At 40.2% G+C, this 10,888-nt stretch overlaps 1 long non-coding RNA gene across 4 annotated transcripts; it reads right to left on the reverse strand.

The window, feature by feature from the left end:
* Window positions 1–3,401: 3,401 nt before the first annotated feature.
* On the reverse strand, window positions 3,402–8,153 carry LOC146575848 (uncharacterized). 4 transcript variants are annotated; one of them, XR_014892334.1, is made up of 7 exons: window positions 7,970–8,153; window positions 5,958–6,138; window positions 5,369–5,859; window positions 4,718–4,869; window positions 4,358–4,465; window positions 4,137–4,252; window positions 3,402–3,994 (listed from the first exon to the last, which is right to left on the reverse strand). It is a non-coding gene; the product is annotated as an uncharacterized LOC146575848 (long non-coding RNA). The 4 variants fall into 4 exon arrangements; XR_014892333.1 differs by having other exon boundaries at window positions 4,718–4,874; XR_014892335.1 differs by having other exon boundaries at window positions 4,428–4,465; window positions 4,718–4,879.
* Between the last annotated feature and the right edge of the window lie 2,735 nt (window positions 8,154–10,888).

Raw genomic sequence — 10,888 nt, forward strand, 5'->3', positions numbered from 1 at the left:
TAACTGTAACACATTCATTATTTAGATCCAGCAGAGAAATAACTGAATGTAAAAATGGCAGCCCTCAGGCAGGTTTATAGAGATATATGCATGCATTATGAAATTTATGTATCCCAGATAATTGTTATTCATCTAGTCATGGCAGACCCACCCCTTCCTCCCAAGTTAACTGCAACCCAAAAGAACTAGTGGGGCTATTTACACACTCACAACCAGTGTGGGGTAAAAAGAGCCACCAAAAAACTGTCAGCCACAGATGTGCTAGAAGAGTTAGAAACTCTACTTATGGAGAAGCTTTCTAAGTCTAACAGGGGACAGGTACTCCTGCCCAAATAACATGATATAACCCCACATACAGTCCAGCCATAAAGTGAACCAAGTCATTTAGTTAAAGACAGCATGGGACCAAATGCATGTAACCAGCCTGCATCAACCTGACATTTCTTCCTCCTGAATTAAATGAATGAATGGATGAAAGTTAAATGACTACAAACCTAAAGCCTTAAAGCCACTAGTTCCCACACTGGAGCTCCCTGACACTGTGTGTTAACCGTATTTAGCTTGTATCAACAGTTGTAACAGGCTAAGCCACCTGAGACACTGCATTGAATTTGTTCCTGTCTTAATGATTTCAGCTGACTGGTTTCAGCTCAGATGTTCTGCTTTTTCATTTCAGTAGATCAAAGCAGCTCATGCTCCTTCTGCTTCCAATTTAGAAGAAGAAGAAGAAGAAGGCGAAGGCTTCAGCAAAGTGGCGTTCATGGTCTCAGTGAACAGTCACGGTCACACACTGCATGTGGTTTTAAAAGCAACATGTCTGTTCACCACAACAATGGAGATGTGTAATATTAGTGCAGCTACGGTTTGTTCTTGAACATCAGTTCTGTTTTCTACTTTGTTCTGTTTTCAGACCAAACATTGTTACATTATGTCAGACGATTTTGTTTTATTTCATTATATATTTTTTGTTTATCTGAACACATACGTGTGTGTGTGTGTATATCTACATATATATTCGTATCTGTAAATGAAAATATATGTAGTGTGTATATATTGTTTTTTGTTTTATATGTCTGAAACAAATAAAGATACAATACAATACAATACAATCACTTAGACCAAAAAAGTGTTGTTTTCAGATTCTTTCTTTTACATCTATAAAGCACCTGTTCATTTTTTTATTACAGTTAGTTTCACATAAATGTTAGTGTTTCCTTTATGATCTTTTAATGCTTACACTACACTGTACACGTCTACATTAGAGACATTTCTGTTACCTGTTTCTGTTGACTCAGAGTTGTGAAATGTTCTTTTATTTGATGCACAATATGAAGCTCATAATTTTCTTACAAATAAAACTCTAATGACAAACATGAACAGCTGTGCTTATTTCTGAGACATGAGTTTTTGAATGTGTTCATATTTAGACAGTGTGCATCTGTCTGCTGAAACTGTGATGGTGAACCTGAGGTGATGGTCAACAGAAGGCAAATATATATCAATATAAAACAATATTGAAGTAATGTCTTTACCCTCTGCAGCGTGTGGACGCAATCACCTTATTCACTGTAGTAAACGTGCACCGCTAGCTCACGTGACTGACTGTCTCCATGGTTACATCGTATATTATTAGCTATGTTAACAGCTTCCAAAGATACCGCCATAGCTCTCTGCAGCTGTAACACTTCAACACTTTGCAAATCATTTCACGTTTTTGATAGTTATGAAGACAGAACATGTTTTTAAGGTCATGCTAGGCGGTTGCTATGGTGGTTGCTGTGGACTTGGGTGGACCGCATCCGATTCCTGTTATTAGCTGTCCGCCGTAGGGAGGCTGCGTTCCATTTACAAGTAGTGACAGTCTGCCGCAACTCGAACTCAAACCCCGCTTTGTTCTTTAATTATAGGCCTTTTATAGCCGTTCATGACACGCACACACACATAAAGCATTTTGCCTCACCATGAGAATGCAAGTTTACCTAACCTAACCTTAAAGTATCTGATATAGGATAGAAAAATGAAGCAACCAGAGATTTAATGATGAAGACTCTGGGTTCTGTAGTTCACGTTTTACAGTCCTGAATGACTCTTTGCATATGATTTATTGAAGAGGACTTTAGAATGCACTTTACATTTAGACTGTTGCTGTTTCATTTTTTACATTGTTGCCGTGTTATGTCATGAATAAGGTTCACCTGCTGGGGGTTTGATGGATCAGCTGGACAATACAGTCAAAGACAGACTTCATTCATCATATGCAAGAATCCTAGTTGGATTTTTGTTGTCACTCGTGTTTTTGAACCAAATATTGAAAACAATTCTGACAGACTGGATACCTGGCCAGGGTGTACATTACCTTGTACTCAAGCATCCCAGGACAGAGCCCTGCCCCACCATGAGCCTGGGTGGATACGTGGTTATAATATAAAAGGACCGATACTGAATATGAATATTTCATGAAAATTGAATTATAATACAAATTAGTAATAAGGGTTTCTCTGCGCCCTTATCTACCCCATACTCAAAGAGCTGCGGGCAGAGAGGGTGACAGGAGAGGATGGCACTGAAGAGAAGATGCTCGGCTTCTGGAGTCTCCTGGTCCTGTCAGTAGGATGCATCTGCTGTGTCTTCTCGTGGATGCTCACCTACCTTGACTCGTTCCAGCCTGGTATGGATTTCCCAACACTGCGGACAGTGGCCCACGTCAGAGACGTTTAATATTGATTACATATGTCTGAATTGCTAACCCTAACCCTAACCCTAGCTCAACAGACCACAATGCCCTGGACTGTCAGTATTATTACATGCTGTGAACATAAGTAGCTTTGATCACAGTTTATGTCGTAAAAGAGAAGGAATATTGAAAAAAAGATCAACATTGTGATATTATTTGTTCCAAACTGACCAGAAACATGCTTGTCAGACTCTCACAGCAAAGGATCAGACTCACTGTGCATGACAGCTCGGACCAATGATGTCTGTTAGATTGTCAGTTATTTAGTGCTTCTGTACAGTTAGGGTCACCATCTCTATTTCAGAATAATTAATATGCGGAAAACACAAAGTTGATTGTCTTCCAGTATTCTAGCATAATTAAAAAACTTTGACTTTGTAAGTACATATTATTAGTCCTAATGCCAGTATGATTCTTCATAACTCCTGCTTTGAAATACTGAACTTTAAAATTTACCTGATGAAAGATCATTCACAGTGGCACTCTGTCAGGATCATTCTGACTGTAAGATCACTGTATTAATCTGAATCCTTCTGAAATGTGCTGTGAATGAATGCTGATGCAACTCACTGTGGGAAAGCTGTTAATAAAAGGAATCTGTGACACATGCAACACATTCACAGAGGAAGAGGACACAAAGGGAGGACACGCAGAGGCTGTGTTGAAGTCAGAAATCCAAATCTTTATTAAAAAACAGGCGGCGGTAACAAACAGGAAGACAAGCAGTCCATCAAACAGTCTACAGGGTCAAACATTCAGAGAATTCAAACAGCAGTAAAAAATAACTGGAACTGAAAAACTTAAAGCAATGTGTGACGCAATAAAAGGAAGCAGCGCAGTATATTCACTGAATTATCATCAATTACAAAAGAGAAAAACAACGATTTCTAAGGATTATTTTCTTAAATACAGTTAGAGTGTGGCTGGTAAAGATGGAAACATACAGAATGTAAACTGTGTGAGTTTGTGAACTTTGTTAGTAACAAATGAGGTAAAAAAAACAACCCCAAAACAGACAAAACAGAGAAAGAGGCTCTCAGTATTCATTCATAATTAGAAAGAAACATTCTGGTCGTGGATTTTTACAGTCTTAGTTCCGCTCGCTGTCATCATTATAATCATCATGATCAATGGTGAGGTCCTGAGGTGGGTGGGGCTGTCTCTGGTGATGTCACCATGAAGGAACAGCATCTGGCACGTGTTGCTGAAACATCCCAGTACACTGGTGTAGTTTCCGCTCCAGCTGTTTGACATGTGACACTTGAACATTAAGGGGAAGAAGAAGAAACAGTGTTAGGTCAGGTGACCACATGGTTTCTAAAGTAACTGACAGGAAGTAACCAGGCCGTCAGAAATGGATGGCATGTGTTTAGAGTTACTGGAGTTGGGTAACTCTACTTACCAAAAGCAGAAGCACACAGATGAAGGATCAGATGCTGAATGTTGCAGGAACATGCTCATGTGTGGTGGTCATTCAGTGCTGCAGGTTAGACAGTCCAAGACTGATATGCTGCCCATCTGAGAGTTTGAAAACACACATGCAAAGATTTATTTTGTGTTACAGTCAAAGTTGGATGTTCATTTTTGTCCTTTAAAAATGTTTGTGTATTTAAAAGCACTAACATTTAAGGATGACTTGGATCGTCTCCTTTAAAGGGGAGACAAGTGTGTCCACGGATCTACGTCACTTTACCTGGATGATGACTCCTCCCCCCTCACTCAGAAACACTCCTAATATAACCAAGCAAATAAATAATATTGAAGATTTACTTACATCATTACAAAAACATCAAAAACATCTCCCTTTGATTCTATTTCTGCATTCCTGCTGAACATCAGGCAACAAATATCTCAATAAATCACAGTAAAATGTAAAGCACATGTTTTCTCTGCTTTGTCAAACCTCTGCAGAGCCTCTGTCAAGAAAAACACATCTGTAAGCATAAAACAAATATACATTTCATAACACGTCACTGGACAAACCTCGGTCAGCTGATTTCCTCTGTGCAATGCAGACGAACATCAGTCAGCAAGTCAAGGTGGTGAGATGGACTGGTGTCCTTTGTGACTCTGCTGGTTCTTCTGAGGAAACACCACCGTCTCTCCACACCGTCACCATCTGTGAGCACAAACTGCTGCTCTGCTCTGACAGCATGTAGGAAATCACATATCACACACACAGGGGTGAAGAAACATCAGAGCTCAACTTTGGATACTTTAGATCTTAACAGATCAAAGCAGCTCTTAGTTTCAACAATCAGTGAGCAGACAAACAATGATACCAAACTGATTCTGTATGAATACAATATGGTATTTTCAATACAGCTGTCAAATTAATTTATTAAAACTAATACAGATATATGTATATATTTTTTTGATAAATTAGTTTGCTAAATTATAAGAATATATATTTTTATTTTTTTCATTTAACAATTGCAACTGAAAGAAATTCAATATTGAACAAAAATATATTGTCACATTCTGAGCATGCTCAGCACGCTGACAGACTTGAAGTTGCTACAGATTTTAAGAAGTGATAATTATAGGGAAGAAACTTCTCTTTTTCATCCGTTTAATCAAACATTTGATGCCTTAGATGTCTCAGTCCTGTAGCATTCTGCAACTACAACTAACCTGAGGCTTGGATTTGGCTGCAGGTGCCCCTGTACATCCTTCTCAGCAGCACACATGTGGGTACCATTTAATCCCACTTCTTCCTGAGCTTTGCTTCATCACAAGACCAAAGGTGGCATCCCGTGTCAGTCTTATCATCATCCAGAAGAAACATTTGAAGAAACATCATGGAGAAGAAACATTTACGCGCCTCCTGGTTTTGTTTTCTGATCCTGCGAAAAGACTGAGGACAACAAAGCCCAGAGAACACGAGATACACAACATCCAACATTCAGACTCAACAGCCTCCATAAATGAAGAGCACCAGGTTGGTTCAGTTATAGTAGATATGAGCATACTTCACATTACTGGGTATGAATAATAATGAGGAGGCAAACTTTGAAGATGCAGAGCATGATGTCCCATCATCAGACTGTAAACAAACATCCACCAGGCTTCTTTGTTGCCAAAATTGATGATTCTCCCATCAGGGATCAGTAGAGTGTATTAACCTGTGGTATAAGCAGCAGTCACTGAAATATTACTGTTTCAGATAAGAAATCTAGCACATAAAAGCCAGGGTGGGAGGGATCTCTGCAAACTGACTTACCTCTGCAAGTGTGAAGCTCAACAAAAATCTGACTCTCCAGTCACAGACAAACAAAAACTCCAGCTGGGAGATAGAAAACGCTGTCTGGGTCTTGCTGGATGTTGCTGGTCAGAGTCCACACATTAGCAGAGTGCTTCTTGGTCCCACTGACCCATGTGGACAGTGACTGTGGAGAACTGTTCTGGAAAACAGAGAAGAGAATTAAAATAACAAAAAGCCAAACAGGATTTCCACAAAGACTCTCTTGGAATCAGCAATCAAAAAAATCACTGGTTCATATTTCAATTAAATATGAACAGGTTCCTTAAATGTACGCAGTTCAGACCTGATTTAATTTAATTTCCTTCACACAGCACATTCGTCCAGGCTGACAGGTAAACATAGAATTAATCTCAGGTAACATGACTCATAGTAGAGATTCAGTAAGAAAGATTGCAGGCTCTAATATTATTACCACACAATCCAAGGACACACCAACAGCTCAGATTTGTAGAACTATTTAAACAAATGTCTTCTGAATATTCAATTCATGTTCACAGTGGGAGGGGGGCTGTGTCGTGGAATTTTTTAAATAAAGTCTGCAACACAGAAAGAGCTGTGATCAAGCTATTTATTACTGCGCCAACACACATCAAACATCACAGTTCAGCCATGTCAGCGCTGCCACAGAGGTCGTGCTCCTGCTCCTTTATGCATTCCAAGGAAGAGGAAGGAAGTTAAACTGATCCTACCACACTTCACGTGTCTCGCTATGAAACCTAACGGATCAATGGTTAAGCTGTTTTGTGCCCTTGGCCTTATCAGCACCTGTAAAGGGAGTTGTTTTCTCAAACTGCTGACGCTGAAGTAAGTTCATCTAGTTTTAGAAACTTTCACTGAACAGTAACAGTGTCACAACTAAGCACATGCATAAGCACTTAAATACTTTAAATGAGAATAACAGAACATTTCTATTACAGAGGCTAGAGCCTGTCCCAGTAGTCATAGGTAGAGCACACCTGGACAGGTCACCAGTCTGTCAGAGGACTAACACAGAGACAGACATCAGAGTAACAAATCTATTTAAAATTAATGTAAGTTTGCTGCAGCTGTATGTATGAACATGTGTTTCTGTGCTCACAGTCCACCTCTCAGGAACCTGCAGTTCACTTTTAGTCTACTTTAAACAGACCTCACAAAAGGCTGATGTGGCTGGATCAGTAGTCTGATTTAAGTACGATACCTTTGGCCAGGGATTAATCTGGTGCATCGCTTCACTGCAGTCTTACGTATTTTCCCCACACCTGAATAAAAAATACTGATATATACAAATAACAGCTTCAGCTGATGCAGCCTGACTCAATCCTAAATGTTCAGCACACAGAGACACAGAGGTGCCGTTTAAAGTTTAGTGTTAACCTGAGTCACTGATCATTTGCAGTATTACAGAGTCTGGCAGTCTTTGCATGATGTCCACGTCACTGTAAGTTTCTAGCTGACTCTCAGGTGTGACAGGTGTGCCAGCAGGAAAGAGTAATAATAACCTGCATCCTGAGGTTTGTCATGCAGGATTAAAGGAGCCAGGCTTTGTTCACACAGCTAGGATTGTATTTTACACTGACCCTGGGTCAGTATAAGTATCATACAGTTTAAACGAAGCACTGAAACTTGCACATATTTATTATAGATGCACTGAAGCTAATCGAGATATTTGCTGTCAGTCTGTGGCTGCGATTAATCACTTTACTGAAAACTTTATTAACTAGTAACTTCATCAGTCATGACAGAAGCTAATATTTCTGTGCTAACATCGTTTAAACAGGAACAGCTTTACTCCAATATAGGCTAACGTTTACACCGTAACTTTAAGCTAGCACCATAAAGACGGTAAAACACTAATAACATCTACAAATGCATCTTACAGCTGTTATATTAGCACTCGGTGTATTACTAACATAACCACATTAACATTACTGACACTCGCTGACTTTTAATAGTCATTCTATAAATGCTGTCCGTTTAAATGGTCTTACCTGTAAACACTGCATATCCACCGGATTCCAGCCAGAGTGGATTCTGGAGTCTTCCACGCTCCTGTTAGTGATCCTCCATCTGGATGGATGAGAACAACCTTCTGAACAATCTAGCAGGAGATGGCCCATATCTATGGGACTGGTTTGTGCTAATAACGCCCATTGTATGGACTGATAACAGCCGAAGCAGGTGAATAAAGTCACCCAGTAGCTAGCTGTGCCATTACCCAGCATACATCACTCCCTCCGTAAATGCAATAAACGATACAAAAGTATTGTTCTACCTGTTTTTCAGGTAGTTGTTTACATTATATAATTTATTGTGTTCTGTATACGTCACTACAATGTGATTTGGAAAATGTCTAAATATACCGACAAAAGGCACTTCCGCGGACCCTTCACGTCAATTCCCGACGCGAGAGGGGTACCCTGTGCGTCCATAAGTGCAGCAGAGGGAGCCTGACCATGCGTCACACGTTTGACGAGTTGGGAGTGAGAACGTGTTGATTTTCCACCCTGATTTACAAATAAATTCTTTACAAATCCTACCATGTGAATTCATGGATTTTTTTTTCACATTCTGTCTCTCACAGTTGAAGTGTACCTCTGGTGCAAATTACTGACCTCTGTCATCATTTTAAGTGGGGGAACTTGCACAATCGGTGGCTGACTAAATACTTTTTTGCCCCACTGTACATCTGGGGCCACAGAAGTGATTGGAACACCTGAATTCAATGATTTGGATGGGTGAGTGAACACTTTTGGCAATATATTGTATTACTGAAGGAGTTGTTATTGCTTCGTTACACCACAGAAGGGTGTAAAAGGGTCCCCTAAAACGAGCAGGTCTAGTAGGGGTAAACAGACCAGTCCACCTAGCAAAAGTCTAGAGACTGTGTAAAAACGTGTATATCTGCATGTAAGCAGGTACAAAACAGTCAAAAAAATTGACCCTGGCATATAGTGTATTTATTGGTAGCTGTGTTTATTTGTCATGAAGCTAAGTGTCAGCAGCTAAAGCTAGCATGTAGAGACCTCATTGTACTTTGCACATGTACCTCACTGTAATCACAGCGATATCTGTGTGTGTGTGTGTGTGTGTGTACATATATATTACCCTCATTCAACCCACCAGCAATATCAGCAAGTTTCTTACTGCAACTGGATGCCACATTTCTTTTGTGCATATATTACTCGTGTTTCAACAGACAGAAGTTGTCATCTCACCACCTGACAAATCTGCTTCACACCGAAAATAAGCAGATGCTGAAGGAGGGGACTTTTTGAAGAGTGGTACAACCAAGCCTCTTTTGCTGAACAACCAAATGTAGATATCCAATTAAAAGCAGATAGCGGATGTTTCATGGCGCTGTGAAGATAGAAAACTGCCTGGCTGACAGCAGACTAGTGCCAGGTGACTGACTTGTTTGAAGAGCAGGTAAGTGCAGGGACATATGGAGACAGATGCGAGAGTATCTGCAAGGCTGCCTTTTAAAACATGCTTCAAAGAGACCATAAGCCAGAAGGAGAGATGCGTCTTTAAATGGTCGCAGGCAAAGGGAGTCTTTGAATGCAGCTTAAACTGGCTAATTTCAATCGTGGAGATGCAGAGCTGCATCCAAACCCAGAATCTGTCTGTTAACACATCAAAAGGCAGAGCTGGCTGAAACGAACAAAAAAAAAAGCCCAGAGCTGATTTTATTAGAAACAGGCAATAAATTAAAATTGAGTCTTTCAGAGCTACATAAAGGTTTACATAGATAATCAAAATAAATATAACTGGCACTCTAAAGGACAAGCTGTTAGCAGGCGCTGCTGTTTGCGGCTTGGAAGGCGGGGCGGGAGGCTTTTGATTTTCTTTTTTTCTGTGAATCTGTCATCCTGACCTTTACTTCTTACAAAAACACATTACACACAAACACACACGTAAAGACACATACACACACTGTAATATGTGCACACACTCTTGCAGCTTTAGAGGTTATCCTCACATTTTCCCACTGACAGCTTATGTTCAGCAGCACCATCTAGTGGTGTCTCGAAGGTTTACAAAGGGAAAATGTTGCAGCAAAACTATGTGAGAGGAATGGTTAACTATATCAGGCTGCCAAATCTCTTCAGAATCAGAGCATTTGAACTCAAAGACATCACAATGTTGACAGATTGGATACATTTTCCTGCAGTTTTTGGTCTCGGTAATGCTCTCTTAACCAAGAAACACTCCTTTAATATTTTTATCAAAAGCAAAGGGGGGCAAATAGTGTCCAAAATAATCAACATCAGTTCAACAATTTAAGTTGAACATTTAATCTGCAAGTATTTTATCGGCTCCTTGCCATTTCCGTCGGCTCTCTTCAAGCGCTTGCAAAAACTTCCAGAAAGCTTGATGTCAGATGAATGTGGGAGAAAGTGCATTAAGGTCAGCACTCCTTGGTCATATTTAAATGAGATCTTGCAAAGCTTGGAGGTGAGATTGGGCTCATTAGTCTGCAGGATTATGCACAAAGATCAGCATGTCTTGGAAGAATGGATTGCTGTTTCCCTTTTGATCAGATTGCAGTGTTTCGGGTGCAGATGTCCAACTCCACAGACGGAGAAGCACACTTTACTATTCCGACCATGTCTCATTGTAGTCCTGATAGATTGTCTGCACACTATCATTTGTTCTTCTGTTTGTCGCCTAATAAGGACAGCTGCAAACCCTCTGCTAGTGCCATGCATCATAAACTAGGATTCACTGGTACTTATGGACTTGTTAAGTCAGAAGAAGACCGATCCCTGAAGGCCCCATCTTGTAACTCACAGGATTCAAATAATCCGATGCCAGGGTCCCGAGACACCCCCACAAGTCTTGTGGCCGTGCTCCGAAGGGTGAGAGCTGCACTGCCAACAAATTATTAGGGAGGCAGTTTTAATGTT

This window comes from Mchenga conophoros, linkage group LG4 (assembly GCF_057382185.1).
Source record: "Mchenga conophoros isolate Kocher_MC1m ecotype Shallow Benthic linkage group LG4, M_conophoros_male_GT1.1, whole genome shotgun sequence".
NCBI classification, from domain to species: domain Eukaryota; kingdom Metazoa; phylum Chordata; class Actinopteri; order Cichliformes; family Cichlidae; genus Mchenga; species Mchenga conophoros.